The 16508-nt window shown below is 57.8% G+C and overlaps 1 long non-coding RNA gene across 4 annotated transcripts; it reads left to right on the forward strand.

Moving 5' to 3' along the window:
- Nucleotides 1–7075: 7075 nt before the first annotated feature.
- LOC136304897 (uncharacterized) lies at nucleotides 7076–14839 on the forward strand. Of its 4 annotated transcripts, none has more exons than XR_010724879.1 (12): nucleotides 7076–7340; nucleotides 7590–7760; nucleotides 8114–9332; nucleotides 9432–9486; nucleotides 9577–9619; nucleotides 9818–11891; nucleotides 11970–12011; nucleotides 12102–12271; nucleotides 12350–12428; nucleotides 12506–13593; nucleotides 14209–14431; nucleotides 14594–14839. It is a non-coding gene; the product is annotated as an uncharacterized lncRNA (long non-coding RNA). The 4 variants fall into 4 exon arrangements; XR_010724881.1 differs by lacking the exons at nucleotides 7076–7340; nucleotides 7590–7760 and adding an exon at nucleotides 7767–8033 and having other exon boundaries at nucleotides 8114–8231; nucleotides 9157–9332; XR_010724878.1 differs by lacking the exons at nucleotides 7076–7340; nucleotides 7590–7760 and adding an exon at nucleotides 7767–8033.
- Nucleotides 14840–16508: the final 1669 nt, after the last annotated feature.

A 16508-nucleotide genomic window follows, 5' to 3' on the forward strand; every position in this document is an offset into this window, starting at 1 on the left:
GGCTGTCCCTGGGGGTCCCTGGCTGTCCCCTAGGTGTCCTTGGGGTACCTTGCTGTCCCCAAGGCGTCCCTGGGGTGCCCTGGCTGTCCCCTAGGTGTCCCTGGGGGTGCCCTGGCTGTCCCTGGGGGTCCCTGGCTGTCCCAGAGGTGTCCCTAGGGGTGCCTTGTCTGTCCCTGAGGGGGCCCTGGGGGGGCCCTGGCTGTCCCCTAAGTGTCCCTGGGGGTGCTCTGGTGTCCCTGGGGATGCCCTGGCTGTCCCTTAGGTCTCCCTGGGGGTGCCCTGGCTGTCCCTTGGGGTGCCCTGGCTGTCCCCTAGGCGTCCCTGGGGTGCCGTGGCTGTCCCCTTGGTGTCCCTGGAGGTGACCTGCCTGTCCCCTAGGTGTCCCTGGAGGTGCCCTGGCTGTCCCCTTGGTGTCCCTGGGGGTGCCCTGGCTCTCCCATAGGTGTCCCTGGACGTGCCCTGGCTGTCCTCTTGGTGTCCCTGGGGGTGCCCTGGGTGTCCCTGGGGTGCCCTTGCTGTCCCCTAGGTGTCCCCGGGGATGCCCTGGCTATCCCTGGGGGGGCCCTGGCTGTCCCTGGGGTGCCCTAGCTGTCCCTTAGATGTCCCTGGGGGTGCCCTGGCTCTCCTTGAGGTGCCCTGGCTGTCCCTTATGTGTCCCTGGGGGTGCCCTGCCTGTCCCCTAGGTGTCCCTGGGGTTGCCTTGGCTGTCCCCTAGGTGTCCCTGGGTGTGCCCTGGTGTCCCTGGGGTGCCCTGCCTGTCCCCGAGGTGTCCCTGGGGGTGCCCTGGCTGTCCCCTAGGTGTCCCTGGGGGTTCCCTGGCTGTCCTCTAGTTGTCCCTGGGGGAGCCCTGGCTGTCCCTAGGGTGCCCTGCCTGTCCCCTAGGTGTCCCTGGGAGTGCCCTGGCTGTCCCCTAGGTGTCCCTGGGGGTCCCTGGCTGTCCCCTAGTTGTCCCTGGGGGAGCCCTGGCTGTCCCAAGGTTGCCCTGCCTGTCCCCTAGGTGTCCCTGGGAGTGCCCTGGCTGTCCCCTAGGTGTCCCTGCCTCGCTCGTATCCTCGACTCCGCCTCCGGCGCCATGGTGACACCCCTCCCAGTCTGGACCAGTGTGGCCACACCCCCTCCCCTGGGGCCATTAGACCCATCCCAGTACAGACCAGTTAGGCACCGTGTGCCCACCACGGACCCCCACACGCCTGCCAGTTCGTCCCAGTCCACTCCCCGTCCATCCCAGTTCCCTCTGATCACCCTCCCAGTGCTCCCAGTCCATCCCAGTCCCGCAGGTGCTGGTGCTTGTGGCTTGATCAGCTGGTGCCTGTCCGCAACGTGGAGCGGGTCAAACGAGGCCTCAGGGGGACGGGGGAGCGGATTTGGGGGGTCCTGGGGGTCCCGAGTTGTCCTGGAGGGGTTTGGGGGGTTTTGGGGGGTCTGCGGGGAGTCTCAAGGGGCTGCTGTGGGTGTTTTTGGGGGGGCTTCGGGAGGTTTGGGCGGCCCATTTGAGGCATCAAAGGAACCTGAGGAGGGTTTTGGGGGCTCCTGGAGGTCGGGGGGGCCCTGGGGGTGGTTTGGGGGGCACTGGGGGGTTCCAGCCCGTGACCCCCCCCGTTTTTGACCCCCCCCCCCCCCCGAGCTGTTTCGGTCTCATCGACGCCCTCCTGAAGCCCAAGGGGGGGTGGGCGCTGGGCCCCCCCCCGCTGCCCCCTCCCCCTGCCACCCCCCGCGACGCCCTGCAGGTGAGGGACCCCCAAAAACCCCTCCCCGGTCCCCAAATTCACCCCTGGGACCCCAAAAAAACCCCCAAAACCTCTCCCCGGACCCCAAATTCACCCCTGAGGCGCCATAAAACCCCCAAACCCCTCCCCATGAACCCCAAATCCATCCCTGGGACCCCCCAAAACCTCCCTAGGACCCCAGATCTACCCCGGGACCCTCGAATCCATCCCTTGGACCCCCAAAAACCCCCAAATCCATCCCTGGGACCCCCCAAAACCTCCCTCCAAACCCCAAATTCACCCCTCGGACCTCCAGAATCCTTCCACAGGACCCCTCAGGGGTCGTTCCCCACGAAAAAGGGCGGGAAACGTGAGGGGAGAAAAAGGGCGGGATCAAGTGGAGGGGATCAATGGAATTTTGGGGGGGGTCAGCGACGCTGAGGAAGGATCAATGGAATATTGGGGGGGCATCAATGACATTGGGGGGGTCAGTGACACTCGGGTGGGGATCAATGATGCTGTGGGGGGGTCGATATCAGCTCGGGGGGAGGCCATGGGTTTTTGGGGGGCCGCAACGCAGGCGGCCGTGCTGGGTTTGGAGCGGGGGGGCCCCTTCAACCTCTGGAGGGGCCCTGGCTGTCCCTGGGGGTCCCTGGCTGTCCCCTAGGTGTCCCTGGGGGTCCCTGGCTGTCCCCTAGGTGTCCTTGGGGTGCCTTGCTGTCCCCAAGGCGTCCCTGGGGTGCCCTGGCTGTCCCCTAGGTGTCCCTGGGGGTGCCCTGGCTGTCCCTGGGGGTCCCTGGCTGTCCCATAGGTGTCCCTAGGGGTGCCTTGTCTGTCCCTGGGAGGGCCCTGGGGGTACCCTGGTGTCCCTGGGAGGGCCCTGGCTGTCCCCTAAGTGTCCCTGGGGGTGCTCTGGTGTCCCTGGGGATGCCCTGGCTGTCCCTTAGGTCTCCCTGGGGGTGCCCTGCCTTTCCCTTGGGGGGCCCTGGCTGTCCCAGGGACACCCTGGCTGTCCCCTAGGTGTCCCTGGGTGTGCCTTGTCTGTCCTTGGGGGTGCCTTGTCTGTCCCTGGGGGGGCCGTGGCTGTCCCCTAGGTGACCCTGGGGGTTCCCTGGGTGTCCCTGTGGGGGCCCTGACTGTCCCTGGGGTGCCTTGCTGTCCCCTAGGTATCCCTAGGGTGCCCTGGCTGTCCCCTAGGTGTCCCTGGGGGTACTCTGGCTGTCCCCTAGGTGTCCCTGGGGGTGCCCTGGCTGTCCCTGAGGGGGCCGAGGCTGTCCCCTAGTTGTCCCTGGGGGTTCCCTGGGTGTCCCTGTGGGGGCTCTGGCTGTCCCTGGGGTACCCTGGCTGTTCCATAGGTGTCACTGGGGGTGCTCTGGAGTCACTGGGGTGCCCTGGCTGTCCCTTAGGTCTCCCTGGGGGTGCCCTGGCTGTCCCTTGGGGGGCCCTGGCTGTCCCTGGGGGGCCCTGGCTATACCCTAGGTGTCCCTGGGGGTGCCCTGGCTGTCCCTTAGGTGTCCGTAGGGGTGCCTTGTCTGTCCCTGGGGGTGCCCTGGCTGTACCCTACGTGTCTCTGGGGGTGCCTTGTCTGTCCCTGGGGGTGCCCTGGCTGTACCCTACGTGTCTCTGGGGGTGCCTTGTCTGTCCCTTGGGGGGCCCTGGCTGTCCCTGGGGGTGCTCTGGCTGTCCTTTAGGTGTCCCTGGGGGTACCCTGGCTGTCCCCTAGGTGTCCCTGGGGGTGCCCTGGGTGTCCCTGTCGGGGCCCTGGCTGTCCCCTAGGTGTCCCTGGGGGTGCCCTGGCTGTCCCTGGGGGGGCCGTGGCTGTCCCCTCGGTGTCCCTGGGGGTTCCCTGGGTGTCCCATCGGGGGCCCTGGCTGTCCCCTAGGTGTCCCTGTGGGGGCCCTGGCTGACCCTGGGGTGCCCTGGCTGTCCCTTAGGTCTCCCTGGGGGTGCCCTGGCTGTCCCTTGGGGGGCCCTGGCTGTCCCCTAGGTGTCCCAGGGCTGCCCTGGCTGTCCCTTAGGTGTCCCTGGGGGTGCCCTGGCTGTCCCCTAGGTGTCCCTGGGGGTGTGCTGGCTGTCCCTTGGGGCGCCGTAGCTGTCCACTTGGTGTCCCTGGGGGTGCCCTGGCTGTACCCTACGTGTCCCTGGGGGTGCCTTGTTTGTCCCTTGGGGGGCCCTGGCTGTCCCTGGGGGTGCCCTGGCTGTCCTTTAGGTGTCCCTGGGGGTGCCCTGGCTGTCCCCTAGGTGTCCCTGGGGGTGCCCTGGGTGTCCCCTAGGTGTCCCTGGGGGTGCCCTGGGTGTCCCTGTTGGGGCCCTGGCTGTCCCCTCGGTGTCCCTGGGGGTTCCCTGGCTGTCCCTGGGGGGGCCGTGGCTGTCCCCTCGGTGTCCCTGGGGGTTCCCTGGGTGTCCCATCGGGGGCCCTGGCTGTCCCCTAGGTGTCCCTGTGGGGGCCCTGGCTGACCCTGGGGTGCCCTGGCTGTCCCTTAGGTCTCCCTGGGGGTGCCCTGGCTGTCCCTTGGGGGGCCCTGGCTGTCCCCTAGGTGTCCCAGGGCTGCCCTGACTGTCCCCTAGGTGTTCCTCGGGGTGCCCTGGCTGTCCCTGGGGTGCCCTTGCTGTCCCCTAAGTGTCTTTGGGGCTGCCCTGGCTGTCCCCTACGTGTCCCTGGGGGTCCCCTGGCTGTCCCATAGGTGTCCCTGGGGATGCCCTGGCTGACCCCTAGGTGTCACTGGGGGTGCCATGGCTGTCCCTTAGGTGTCCCTGGGGGTGCCCTGGCTGTCCCTTAGGTGTCTCTGGGGTCCCCTGGCTGTCCCATAGGTGTCCCTGGGGGTGCTCTGGTGTCACTGGGATGCCCTGGCTGTCCTCTGGGGGGCCCTGGCTGTATCTGGGGGTGCCCTGGCTGTCCCCTAGGTGTCCGTGGGGGTGCCCTGGGTGTTTCTGGGGGTCCCCTGGCTGTCCCATAGGTGTCCCTGGGGATGCCCTGGCTGACCCCTAGGTGTCACTGGGGGTGCCATGGCTGTCCCTTAGGTGTCCCTGGGGGTGCCCTGGCTGTCCCTTAGGTGTCTCTGGGGTCCCCTGGCTGTCCCATAGGTGTCCCTGGGGATGCCCTGGCTGACCCCTAGGTGTCACTGGGGGTGCCATGGCTGTCCCTTAGGTGTCCCTGGGGGTGCCCTGGCTGTCCCTTAGGTGTCTCTGGGGTGCCCTGGCTGTCCCCTAGGTGTCCCTGCCTCGCCCGGATCCTCGACTCCGCCTCTGGCGCCATGGTGACACCCCTCCCAGTCTGGACCAGTGTGGCCACACCCCCTCCCCTGGGGCCAATAGACCCATCCCAGTATAGACCAGTAAGGCACCTTGTGCCCACCATCGACCCCCACACACCTGCCAGTTCATCCCAGTCCACTCCCCGTCCATCCCAGTTCTCTCTGATCACCCTCCCAGTGCTCCCAGTCCATCCCAGTCCCGCAGGTGCTGGTGCTTGTGGCTTGATCAGCTGGTGCCTGTCTGCAACGTGGAGCGGGTCAAATGAGGCCTCAGGGGGAGGGGGGGGCGGATTTTGGGGGGATCCTGGGGGTCCCGAGTTGTCCTGGAGGGGTTTGGGGGGTTTTGGGGGGCCTGGGGGGAGTCCTGGGGGCTGCTTTGGGTGTTTTTGGGGGATCTTCGGGAGGTTTGGGCGGCCCATTTGAGGCATCAAAGGAACCTGAGGAGGGTTTTGCGGGCTCCTGGAGGTCGGGGGGGGCCCTGGGGGTGGTTTGGGGGGCACTGGGGGGTTCCAGCCCGTGACCCCCCCCGGTTTTTGACCCCCCCCCCGAGCTGTTTCGGTCTCATCGACGCCCTCCTGAAGCCCAAGGGGGGGTGGGCGCTGGGCCCCCCCCGCTGCCCCCTCCCCCTGCCACCCCTGCGACGCCCTGCAGGTGAGGGACCCCCAAAAATCCCTCCCCAGACCCCAAATTCACCCCTGGGTCCCCAAAAAACCCCCAAAACCTCTCCCCGGACCCCAAATTCACCCCTGAGGCCCCAAAAAACCCCCAAACCCCTCCCCATGAACCCCAAATCCACCCCTGGGACCCCCCAAAACCTCCCCAGGACCCCAGATCCACCCCGGGACCCCCAAATCCATCCCTTGGACCCCCAAAAACCCCCAAATCCATCCCTGGGACCCCCCAAAACCTCCCTCCAAACCCCAAATTCACCCCTCGGACCTCCAGAATCCTTCCACAGGACCCCTCAGGGGTGGTTCCCCACGAAAAAGGGCGGGAAAGGTGAGGGGAGAAAAAGGGCGGGATCAAGTGGGGGGGATCACTGGAATTTTGGGGGGGTCAGCGACGCTGAGGGAAGATCAGTGGAATATTGGGGGGGCATCAATGACATTGGGGGGGGTCAGTGACACTCGGGTGGGGATCAATGATGCTGTGGGGGGTCGATATCAGAGGTTATCAGAGGAAATCGCCGCCGCCGTCCTCCCGTGCCCAGAGCCCCGCCAGGACTCCAGCGCAGCTCCGGCTGCAGGCGGAGCAGGAGCGGCTCCTGCCGCCCGCAGCGATCCCGGTCCCGATCCCGACCGCAACGCCAGCCCGGTCCTCAGGCCCCGAGACCCAGAGCCCGCCCGCCGAGGGGGGCCGCACCGCTCGGGAGCCGCAGCCGACACTGACAGGACCCGAACCAGAACGGCCGGTCCCATTCCCGGCCCCGCCTGGCTCCGCGCAGGGCCGCGAGCAACCTCGGCTCGGCTCAGCTGTGAGGGGCGGGGCGGGGCCGCGGGCGATGGTCCCGCCCCCATCCCGGGCAGCGCGGGGCGCCGGGGCGGGCTCGGGGCGGAGCCGGGGCGGGCTCGGGGCGGAGGCGGGGTGGGCTCGGGGCGGAGCCGGGGTGGAGCCGGGGCGGGCTCGGGGCGGAGCCGGGGCGGGCTCGGGACAGAGCCGGGGCGGGCTTTGGGCGGAGCCGGGGCGGAGCCGGGGCGGGCTTTGGGCGGAGCCGGGGCGGGCTCGGGGCGGAGCCGGGGCGGGCTCGGGGCGGAGCCGGGGCGGGCTCGGGGCGGAGCAGGGGCGGAGCCGGGGCGGGCTCTGGGCGGAGCCGGGGCGGGCTCGGGGCGGAGCCGGGGCGGGGTCGGGGCGGAGCCGGGGCGGAGCCGGGGCTCTGTGAGGGGGGGGCCCGGAGGCAGCCGGGGCCGGGCAGTACCGGGGGCGCGGCTTCAGGGGCGCGGGGCGGGTCCCAAGTGCACGGCGCCGGGACCCCACCGGGGCGTTCCACACCGAGCCCATAGAGCAGCAGCTACTTCCGCCACCCTTTTGAATCCCCGCGATTGGCGGGCTCGCTGAGGCATCGGCAGTGCTGATTGGACAGCGGGCCGTGGGAACCGCCCCCGCCCCCCGGCCCGCGCTGAGGGCCCGGGGCCTCCGCCCTCAGACCGGCTCCGGCTCCAACCCGGCCCGGGCTCTGCTCCGGTCCCCCCGGCCCGCCCTGAGGGCCCGGGGGCTCTGCCCCGAGACCGGCCTCGCCCCTCCCCGCCTCGCCTCGTAGTAGATTTCTGTTTGGTTTGTGGGAAGAAACAGTTGTGAGAAGTGAGATTTGTGCTGGAGAGCTGCTGCTGGGAAGAAAGGATGGAGTAAATCTGCTCCGAGGATGTGTGATGAAGAATTCAGGGTAAGGGTTGGGCAATATTTATAAACTGTCTCCATATTTCCCTGTATCTCTGGGTGTTTGGATTTAGCCTGGGATTGTCAGCTAAGTTATAAACAAACCAACCCGGCTACTGAACTCCCAATGAACGTTTGGAACCCTTGCACAGAAAGACAAGTTAGCAACGATTCCAAAGGAAAAATTGTAAATGGAGGGTAACGATTGCGGGGGGATTTCCTTGGGGATTATGACCCTCACACATACGGAATTTAGGAGGTGGAATCCCAGTTTCAGCCTTGGGCACGTGCAGGAGAAGAGGGGTCGTTATCCCTATCAAGGAAAGCCCGGTGCCCCAGCGCGTCAGGTGCGGACAACGAATTCTCCGGGGATGAGCACAAGTCCCCTCTTCCCCTGCCCCGACACTCGGACTGGCAGCAGCTGCAGGTGAGAGCTGTCACAGGATGGTGAGGGGACAGAGCAGCCCCAGGTGTGACCGTCAGGATGAGGAGGGCAGCAGAGCCGCCACAAGTGTGAGCTGTAAAGGATAATGAGGGGCCGGTTCTAGCCGGGGGCGGTTTAATAGAGGAGCCCGAGTTCACTTTGGCATCGGGCCGTGAGGAGCTCAGCGTGGTTTCTGCGGTGGTGGGAAAGCTTCTTACAGCGCCTGCAGGAGCACGTGGGTGTGGGGGGTTTCTTTGTGCCGGACAGCAGTAGCAGGTAAGCCAGCATGGGTTTGTAGGGGAGATTTTTTTTTTCTTTGCAGCTTTGTCTTACTAATTTCTCTGTGGTGCTCCCAGGAAATAAAAGGAGTTATGGAGAGAAAAGGAGTTCAAATTCAGTGAAGAAACTCTTCTTCTGTGGTTGTCAGTATTCAAACTGAAGAAAACTTTCCACCTGGATTTTTAATGAGTTGTGGTATTTCTATGTGGTTTTTATTAAGTATTATGCTCTTGGGTGGCGTGTAGTGTTTTGTCTGATTTTTGATGTTATGTGTAATTTGGTTTTTGAGTGAGGATAACTTTGTTGGAGGGGTTGTTTGTATTTGAGGTAGAATTAATTTAAGTAGCTTTTTTTGCTAGACTTCTGATACGTGGTATTGGGGTTTTGTGTGTGATATGTAGGGATTCAAGTTGGGTAGGGCTATTTTTTCTGTTTAGTGGCTTTGAATGATTTATTGTGTAGCTTTATCTTGTTTGTAGATGGTGTATGGTGAGAGATATGGTTTCTTTTTCGTGTTAGGTTTTGTAGTTTACATGTCGGTCAGAGTATTTTTGAACTGAGTTTTGTTGAATTGTTTTTGGTGAGATACAGTGTTTTTTGAGGGTGTGTTTTCTAAGGTTTACAATGGTGTAATTGGCTGTAGTGTGAGATGTAAAGGAGGTTTTTATTTATTTGGTGGTGGTTTTTATTATGGTGAGTGTGTAGTATTTGTTTTGATGGGTTTGGGGTAGTGTGATGTAGCTAATTTATTAGGGTTTTCTAATATTTATAATTCAATTATTGTTTATTGTATTACAGGGATTTATTTATTTAGCTTGTTTGGTTTTAGTGTGTGTTCTATAATTATGGAAAATTTGGGAGATGCTGTTTATAGTTGAATGGATCTTTTAGTTTTAGGATTGAGGGGGTTGCAGGTATATATTTTGAAGGTTTTTTGAGGGGATTGGACATGGGGGTTATTTTTATTATATTTGGTAGTTGGACTTATAGTAATAAGAGTTGGCTTTTTTTGCTGCATTATTTTTTGTTTTTTCTTTTCTAGTATTCATGTATTTGTGTGGTCAGGGTAGTGGTGTTTCTGGTGCAGCTGTAAGCCTCCATTACTGTTTGTGTGTTTTAGGTGGTCCACTGGTATTACAGGGAGACCCCCTCACTGACCGGCCAACAGATCTGCTGAGATTGTACATCAGCATTTGGTTTTCTCTATGGTACCTGACTAAGAGACAGCAGTCTGGTGACAGCAAGGAATTCCCAGAGGTGGAGCTGGATCTCAGCAGTCAAGCTGACGTGGGCAAGGTGAGCAGTGACTGGTGGACAGAAGCAGTTGCTATTGTTCAAGTCTCACTTGCTGGTGCAACTCTAAGCATTCACTGTTCTTTTTTTTTTTTACTTTAGGTTGTCCCCTTGCCAGATGTGCTGGCCCCAGAGGCCAGATGGGTGCAGCATTAAGGTATACTTGTGGCATGCTTCAGTCAGACTGGGGAGGTTGCTGTTTGACAGTAACTCAGCATGATTTTTTGCTTCTTTTGTTTCTTTGCAGGTGCCACTGCTGTCCCAGGCGTGCTAAGGAATAGAGAGAGCCGGTGAGTTGCCCTTTAGGCAGGGTGACCCATAGGTGAGCGATGTGCTCAGCATTTACTTTTTCCTTTTGCTGGGTCCACTCCTGTCAGCCTCTGGAGCGGAGTGAAGATCTGAGGGGGAGCTGGGGCAGCGGTGCAGAGGAGCCCTGGGGATTACTCTTCTGGAGGGGGATAGTCACATTTCCTGTTTTGTGATCCTAGGTAGCGTGAGGAGGTGCGGAGACAAAGTCTGGATATGGCAGCCCCAAAGCGGATGCTGAGAACACGTCGACGTCTGCGGTGCCGACATGTTCATTTCTGTCGAGGACGGACGTTCCACTCGTGTTCCAAAAGCTAAGTGTTGGGGCTGGTGGTCAGGAGAAGGGAAAAAACCTTTTCAGTCCCGGGAGGTGATTTAAAGTTACCTTAGAAGAGAAGGCCCTAGTGGGGTGGTCCCTTCAAAAGTAAAGGGTGAGGGTTTCTCCTCAGCATCACCAGAGCCTTTGCTGGGCGGGGCAGTTCTGACCCATCTCCATGTTCTAGGGAGCTTCACATTATTGGCCTTCTTTTAGAGTCCACAGGGTTAGGCTGCAGCAGGGGATTCCTGGCCCAGGAGTGTCCTGATTAGGAGCAATGCCAGTTGCAAGGCGTAGGGTTAGTAGGGTTCAGCAGGGGGAGTTTACAGTGGCACACAGAGGCTGAAGGAGGGCTTGAGAAGTAAAGGACTCGAGGTCTAGAGAACACACAGTGAAAATCGGGGGTACAGCCTAGGATACAAGTCAGAGTACAGGTATACCAGCCCTCACAGCGCTGCTGCCAACACTGTTTCCCTGAGAGCAGGTGCCGGCAGCAATCCTAACGCAAGACAAGGCCAGAAGTCCTGAGAGGTGCAGGCAGTAACCCTAAGCTAGGGCCAGGCAGGAAGTGACAGTGGTGGGGCAGAGTCCACAGGGTTGAGGTTCACCGGGGATGTCCACCCTGCGTTCCTGTCCTGCTCTAACCGGGGATGCTCACAGCCCTAATGGAGGCCACGGTGGGTGGGCTCGGTGCCAGTAACGCCTCTAAGGCTTTGGCGCTGCGAGCGTCGGCCTCCGAGCTCAGCTGAAGCACGCACGGGGCCCGAGGACCCGGTGCTGCTTAAGAGACGGTGAGTAGCAGAGCTGCTGGGTTTTGGCTGATGTGCAGCTAAGATTATGCTTTGCTATTTGGTTTTCTTTATTGTAGCTGACTAGGAGACAGCAGCCCAGTGACAGGAGGAATTTCCCTGAAGGAGAGGCGGCCCTCTTTGGGGCCCAGCGTGGATTCACCTCCCCAGACGTCTGAGAGATAAGTGGAGGGCTCGGAACTAGGGAGGGGATGAAAGTGGGGTACCAGGGCAGGGATCACTGGGAGGGATTTTTTGAGTCGGGTTTGGAGCTGGGGATGTCCCAGATGTGACCCCTTAGGCTACATGAAGGGAAAGTCTCATTTTTCATGTCGGTGCTGAGGTGTGCAGGGCAGAGCAGTCCTGGTGTGTGTTGTGTCACTTGTCTGTTGTGCACTCTGTCTGTTTGGTGTCTTGTCTTTTCCTTTAGTCCTTTCAGGGGCCTGTCCAAACCCCTGGCATCAGTCTTAGCATTTCTGATCTCTGTGCTCCTCAGCCGGGTGCCTTTGTCTCAGCTGCTCGGACACTCATCAGAATCCATCTCTCTTCACAAGCATCCAGTCCGATGCCTTTTCAGGTCTTGTTCTGAGCTGTACTGACAGCCGTGCACCGCCCTGATCCATTCCGGCGGGTTAGGTCTTGTGAGAATGCAAAGACAGGTGGAGGATTCTGACCGTAGGATTCTCGGGCATCCATCTCTGCGTCTCTTGGGATAAGTCATCCCGATGGCATCTTGTTCCTGCAGGGTTCTCTGAGCCTGGCCAGCTCACCTTCCGTCTCGCCTCGGTCATCTCATTCCGAGTTCTCTGGACCCTCAGGGTCATTCTTCTTGCCAGAGTTTTCTGTCCCTGTTGCGTCCCCTCGTTTGTCCTGTGCTGTGTCACGGGTGTTGGTGTGTGTTTGGCCCGGAGCTGCTCTGCCTTGCTGCTCAGTCTGGGTGTAGGGGTACGAGGGTAATAGTGCCGGGGGCTTGAAATTTGTGATGTGGGGTGTAGTAGGCCTGTAGAGGGTATTCCTAGATTGCCACAAGATGTCTGGAGCTGTCAAGGTATCCTGCAGCACTCTGACTTTTGTCCGAACTTTCTTTCAGATGCAGAGAGATGAAATCTGTGGCAGAGCCCCCCATCCTGGGTGAGGGGCTCCCCTGAGAAGGTCAGTCCCTGTTTCTGTTTGCAGGGGAGGTGTAAATGATGGCTGTGTTACAGCTCTGTTCTTTGTCTTTATTTTTAGGTGGTGAAGCCGGATCTCAGCAGTCAAGCTGACGTGGGCGAGGTGAGCAGTGACGGGTGGACAGAAGCCGTTGCTATTGTTCAAGCCTCACTAGCTGGTGCAACTCTAAGCCTCCGTCATTGTGCGTTTTAGGGAGTCCACTCGTAGGAGGCCGAGCTCCCCTCTCACCAACGGGACGACAGACCCGCGTCACCTCACCCGTGAGCCCTCCGGGAGCATTCCAGGAGTCTGTGATGGAGCCTTGATCTTCTCCTTGTGAAGGCCCCATCCAGGTAGGCTTGGATAACGGCCGAGGAGTTGAGGTGAGTCAGGGAGGAGAAGGAGGGAGGGTCCCCTCAAGTTCCAGCGCTGCCACGTCACCTTGTCTGCTCTTTACCCAGGCAGACCCTGCGACGCCGGCGTTGGCCTCTGAGCGCAGCTGAAGCGCGGGGCCGAGGACACAGGCAAGCTTAGGAGACAGTGAGTAGCAGAATTGTCGGGTTTTGGGTGATGGGCTGCTAAGATCACGCATTCATGTTTGGTTTTTTTTGTTGTAGCTGACTAAGAGACAACAGCCCGGCGACAGCAGGAATTTTCCTGAGGCAGAGGCGGCCTTCTTTGGACCTGGCAGGGATTTGCCTCCCTGGATGCCTGAGAGATAAGTGGAGGGCTGTGGCTCACAGAGGGGATGAAAGCAGGATGCCAGGGCAGGGATCACCGGGAGGGGTTTTTTAAGTCAGATTTGGAGTTGGGGGCACCAAGATGTGACCCCTTAGGCTACATGAAGGGAAAGTCTCATTTTTCATGTCAGTGCTGAGGTGTGCAGGGCAGAGCAGTCCTGGTGTGTGTTGTGTCACTTGTCTGTTGTGCACTCTGTCTGTTTGGTGCCTTGTCTTTTCCTTTAGTCCTTTCAGGGGCATGTCAAAACCCCTGGCATCAGTCTTAGCATTTCTGATCTCTGTGCTCCTCAGCCGGGTGCCTTTGCCTCAGCTGCTCGGACACTCATCAGAATCCATCTCTCTTCACAAGCATCCAGTCCGATGCCTTTTCAGGTCTTGTTCTGAGCTGTACTGACAGCCGTGCACCGCCCTGATCCATTCCGGCGGGTTAGGTCTTGTGAGAATGCAAAGACAGGTCAAGGATTCTGACCGTAGGATTCTCAGGCATCCATCTCTGTGTTTCTTGGGATAAGTCATCCCGATGGCATCTTGTTCCTGCAGGGTTCTCTGAGCCTGGCCAGCTCACCTTCCGTCTCACCTCGGTCATCTCATTCCAAGTTCTCTGGACCCTCAGGGTCATTCTTCTTGCCCAGAGTTTTCTGTCCCTGTTGCGTCCCCTCGTTTGTCCTGTGCTGTGTCACGGGTGTTGGTGTGTGTTTGGCCGGGAGCTGCTCTGCCTTGCTGCTCAGTCTGGGTGTAGGGGTACGAGGGTAATAGTGCCGGGGGCTTGAAATTTGTGATGTGGGGTGTGGTTAGACTGTAGAGGGTATTCCTAGATTGCCACAAGGTGTGTGGAGCTGTCAAGGTATCCTGCAGCACTCTGACTGTTGTCCTGACTTTGTTTCAGATGCAGAGGGATGAAATCCGTGGCAGAGCCCCCCATCCTGGGTGAGGGGCTCCCCTGAGAAGATCGATCGCTATTCAAGGTGAGAGTCACACATTTCACATTTATTGGCACTCCAGTGCAGGCCACCTGCGTTTACAGCTTCAAACAGGTGAGTCCCTTGGTAACCCCCCTGGGCAGCAGCTGGAGCCTGCTCCGGGCTGGGCTGAGGGAGCAAACACTTGTGGCTGACACAGCTCCACACTGAGGGTACTTGGGAAAACACCTGCCTTGTCCTGGATTTTTTTTTTTTTTTTTGAGCTTTTGACAAGGCTTTAATCATCACCTTGGTAAAAATAAATGGTAAGGACTGAAAACATGAGAGGCTGGCAGGTTATGCTCATGAATGAGAACTTTTTTTTTGAATAACTGTGCGGCCTATATCCTATTTTTGAGACTCTCTTTTTTGGCTGACTTTACTGTAAAAAATCTAATTTCAATTTAGCTGCCTCAATAATGAATTTATGGTACAAATATGTTCTAGCGGCAGGAGCTTAAAGTAGTAACACCAACATGCCACCTCTGGAATAAAGTCCTGTGTCTCCTCAGACCTACTGGTTTGCAGTAGAGTTTGTACACCTTTCGCTGCAGCTGTGGTTCTTAATAACTGGAAGTCCAGGGATTCTGGGCGATTCCCATAAGTTCTCCTGTTTTGTAGGAGCTGCACGGTGAGGTCAGCATTCTGAGGGAGGCCCTGGCACAGCTGCCAAGGGCAAGGAACGTGGAGCATCCCGGGGCTTCTCCCACCCGAGTTTCTCCCGGAGCGTGCTGCGTGTCATGCCGGATGTTTAACCCGGGTTTGGGGTGTTCTCCTGCAGTCCCAGCTCTAACTGCTGCCCCTGAGCCCCGGCCTTGCTCTGTCCCAGCACTGAACCTTGTAGGTGGGTGTGCTTTTCCAGCCCTTTAATCCCACGGGCAATCCCAGATTCCCGGAGCTCCCTGAGGCACAGCCTGGCCTCCCTCGCTGGGAGCTGCATTTCAGTCTGCCTGGACCAAGGACATCCTGTTTGTAACTTTATTCCTGTTTTTTTTTCCTCTTCCAGGTAGCTGGCAAAAAAAGGAGAGAGCCAGTAGGAAGTGAAGCCACTGGAAGGCCTTATCCCAGTCCAAGGTTCCCACTTTTCTTTCTGACTCCTGGATAATTGCCTGGCCATAACTGGACAGAGACTGTCAGTTTGATTTCCTGCCTTTTCCAATAAATCCTTGCTTTCAGCTGGAGTGTATTCCTGGTGTCATCCCCCTCCTCGTCCGTGGATGTGTAAATAAAATTCCTGACTTGCCGAGTCCAATTTTGTTATTGCAGGAAATGTGGTGCTTTTGTTCCACTGAAACTTCCCAACTCTGCTGAGAGTTTCCTATGTCAAATACAAGTAAGATTCGAGTTTCTTTGCATTGTTACTCCCACAAAACACAGATCATTCTTGGATAGGAGTAGCTGGACCTGTTGAATTTCCACTTCCCTTTAAACTTAGAGCAGAGGAAGCAGATTTAAATTTGTTGTTCCATGAACTTCCACCAACTTGATGACTGTTCCAAAAGTTTGCAGTATTAGAAATGCCTAAGCTTGTTTTCCAGGCAAGCTGGGATTTAGATGTTATTTCTTCCTTTTATTTGATGTTTTTTCTCTCTCTGATTCTAGTAAGAGAATATATTTTTTTTTCCAGTTTTCCATCCTAATTGGAGTTTTTGTACATTGTAGGGCACATTTCCAAGGAAATTTTCCAAATTCATGTTGGTAAAGCAGGAGCTATTCAGCACCATGCTGCCACTTTTTTCCTTTCAACCCCTTAACAGGTCTCATTCTACCCATACACAGTATTACCAGCAATAACTTGGTGTCGAGTTGTATTTCAGAGGTAGCAATAAAACAAAGTTGACATTTTATTTTGTGCCTCTCTGAACCTCTTTGTTTATTAACAAAGAACTCCAAAACAAAGCAAACAGAAAAACAAAAACCAAAACAAAAGCCCCTACAAACACTGCCCCCCAAGAAAAAACAATGACAGAGAAAACATACCAACATTATTAAATAAAAATTAAATCTTTACCCCTTAGAAAACGAGGCTAATTTAATTTTAATTCATTGTGGTTCTGATGTGTTAGGTAAATGAATTCATATAGTTTAAAAAATAAACAAGTCAACACAAATTAAATAAATACAAAAATAGAAAAATATAAGTAACAAAAATAGAAATATAAAATACAGTTTTAAGGGGTGAGAAAATCTCTAGAAAAGCTAAAGCTTTTACAGTATCCCCTAAATAGGTGGTACTCTCTTAACTGCTGCAGAGCGTTGAAACAAGCCTAGAGAAGCTTCAGTGTGCACCAAAAGCAGCTGCTGCTATAGGAAACCGGTGTTGTTTTAAGACCTCCCCCTCCCAAGTTCCTTGCACTTTGTGTTCACAGAGAAGTCACACGAGTCCTGATATATTTTTCCTTTCTTCAAGGATGATGACAACAAGAAAAGTCAACTCTTTAATTTTTGCTTATCCCTAGCAAGCAAAGCCCGGTGCCCCAGTGTGTCGGTGCAAACAGTGAAATGTCTGCAGCAAGTTCCCTCTGCCCCGCCCTCACCCTCGGGCTGGCAGCAGCTGCAGGCGTGAGCTGTTAGGATAACGAGGGGACAGAGCAGCCGCAGGCGTGAGCTGTAAAGGATAATGAGGGGCAGGTGGCTCCTGCCCGAGCTGCTTACGCGGGGAGCCTCAGCTCACTCTAGCGTGGAGCTGCCGGAGGGAGCAGCTTCTGCGAGGCTCTCTGGAGTGTCTTACGGGATGATGGCGAGCTCGTCTTACAGAGTTTGGGGGAACCCTCGGATATGGAGTATTGCTTCAGGAGATGCCGAGGGACAAACCTTTGTGCCGGGCAGCAGGAGCAGGTGAGCCGGTGTGGATTTGTAGGGGGGACTTTTCTCCTTTTCCCTTTCAATTTTGTCTTCCCAATCCTTCCCTGGCGTCCCTA

This window comes from Chamaea fasciata, unplaced genomic scaffold (assembly GCF_029207755.1).
Source record: "Chamaea fasciata isolate MVZ Bird 193981 ecotype frontalis unplaced genomic scaffold, bChaFas1.0.hap1 SCAF_213, whole genome shotgun sequence".
Taxonomy (NCBI): domain Eukaryota; kingdom Metazoa; phylum Chordata; class Aves; order Passeriformes; family Sylviidae; genus Chamaea; species Chamaea fasciata.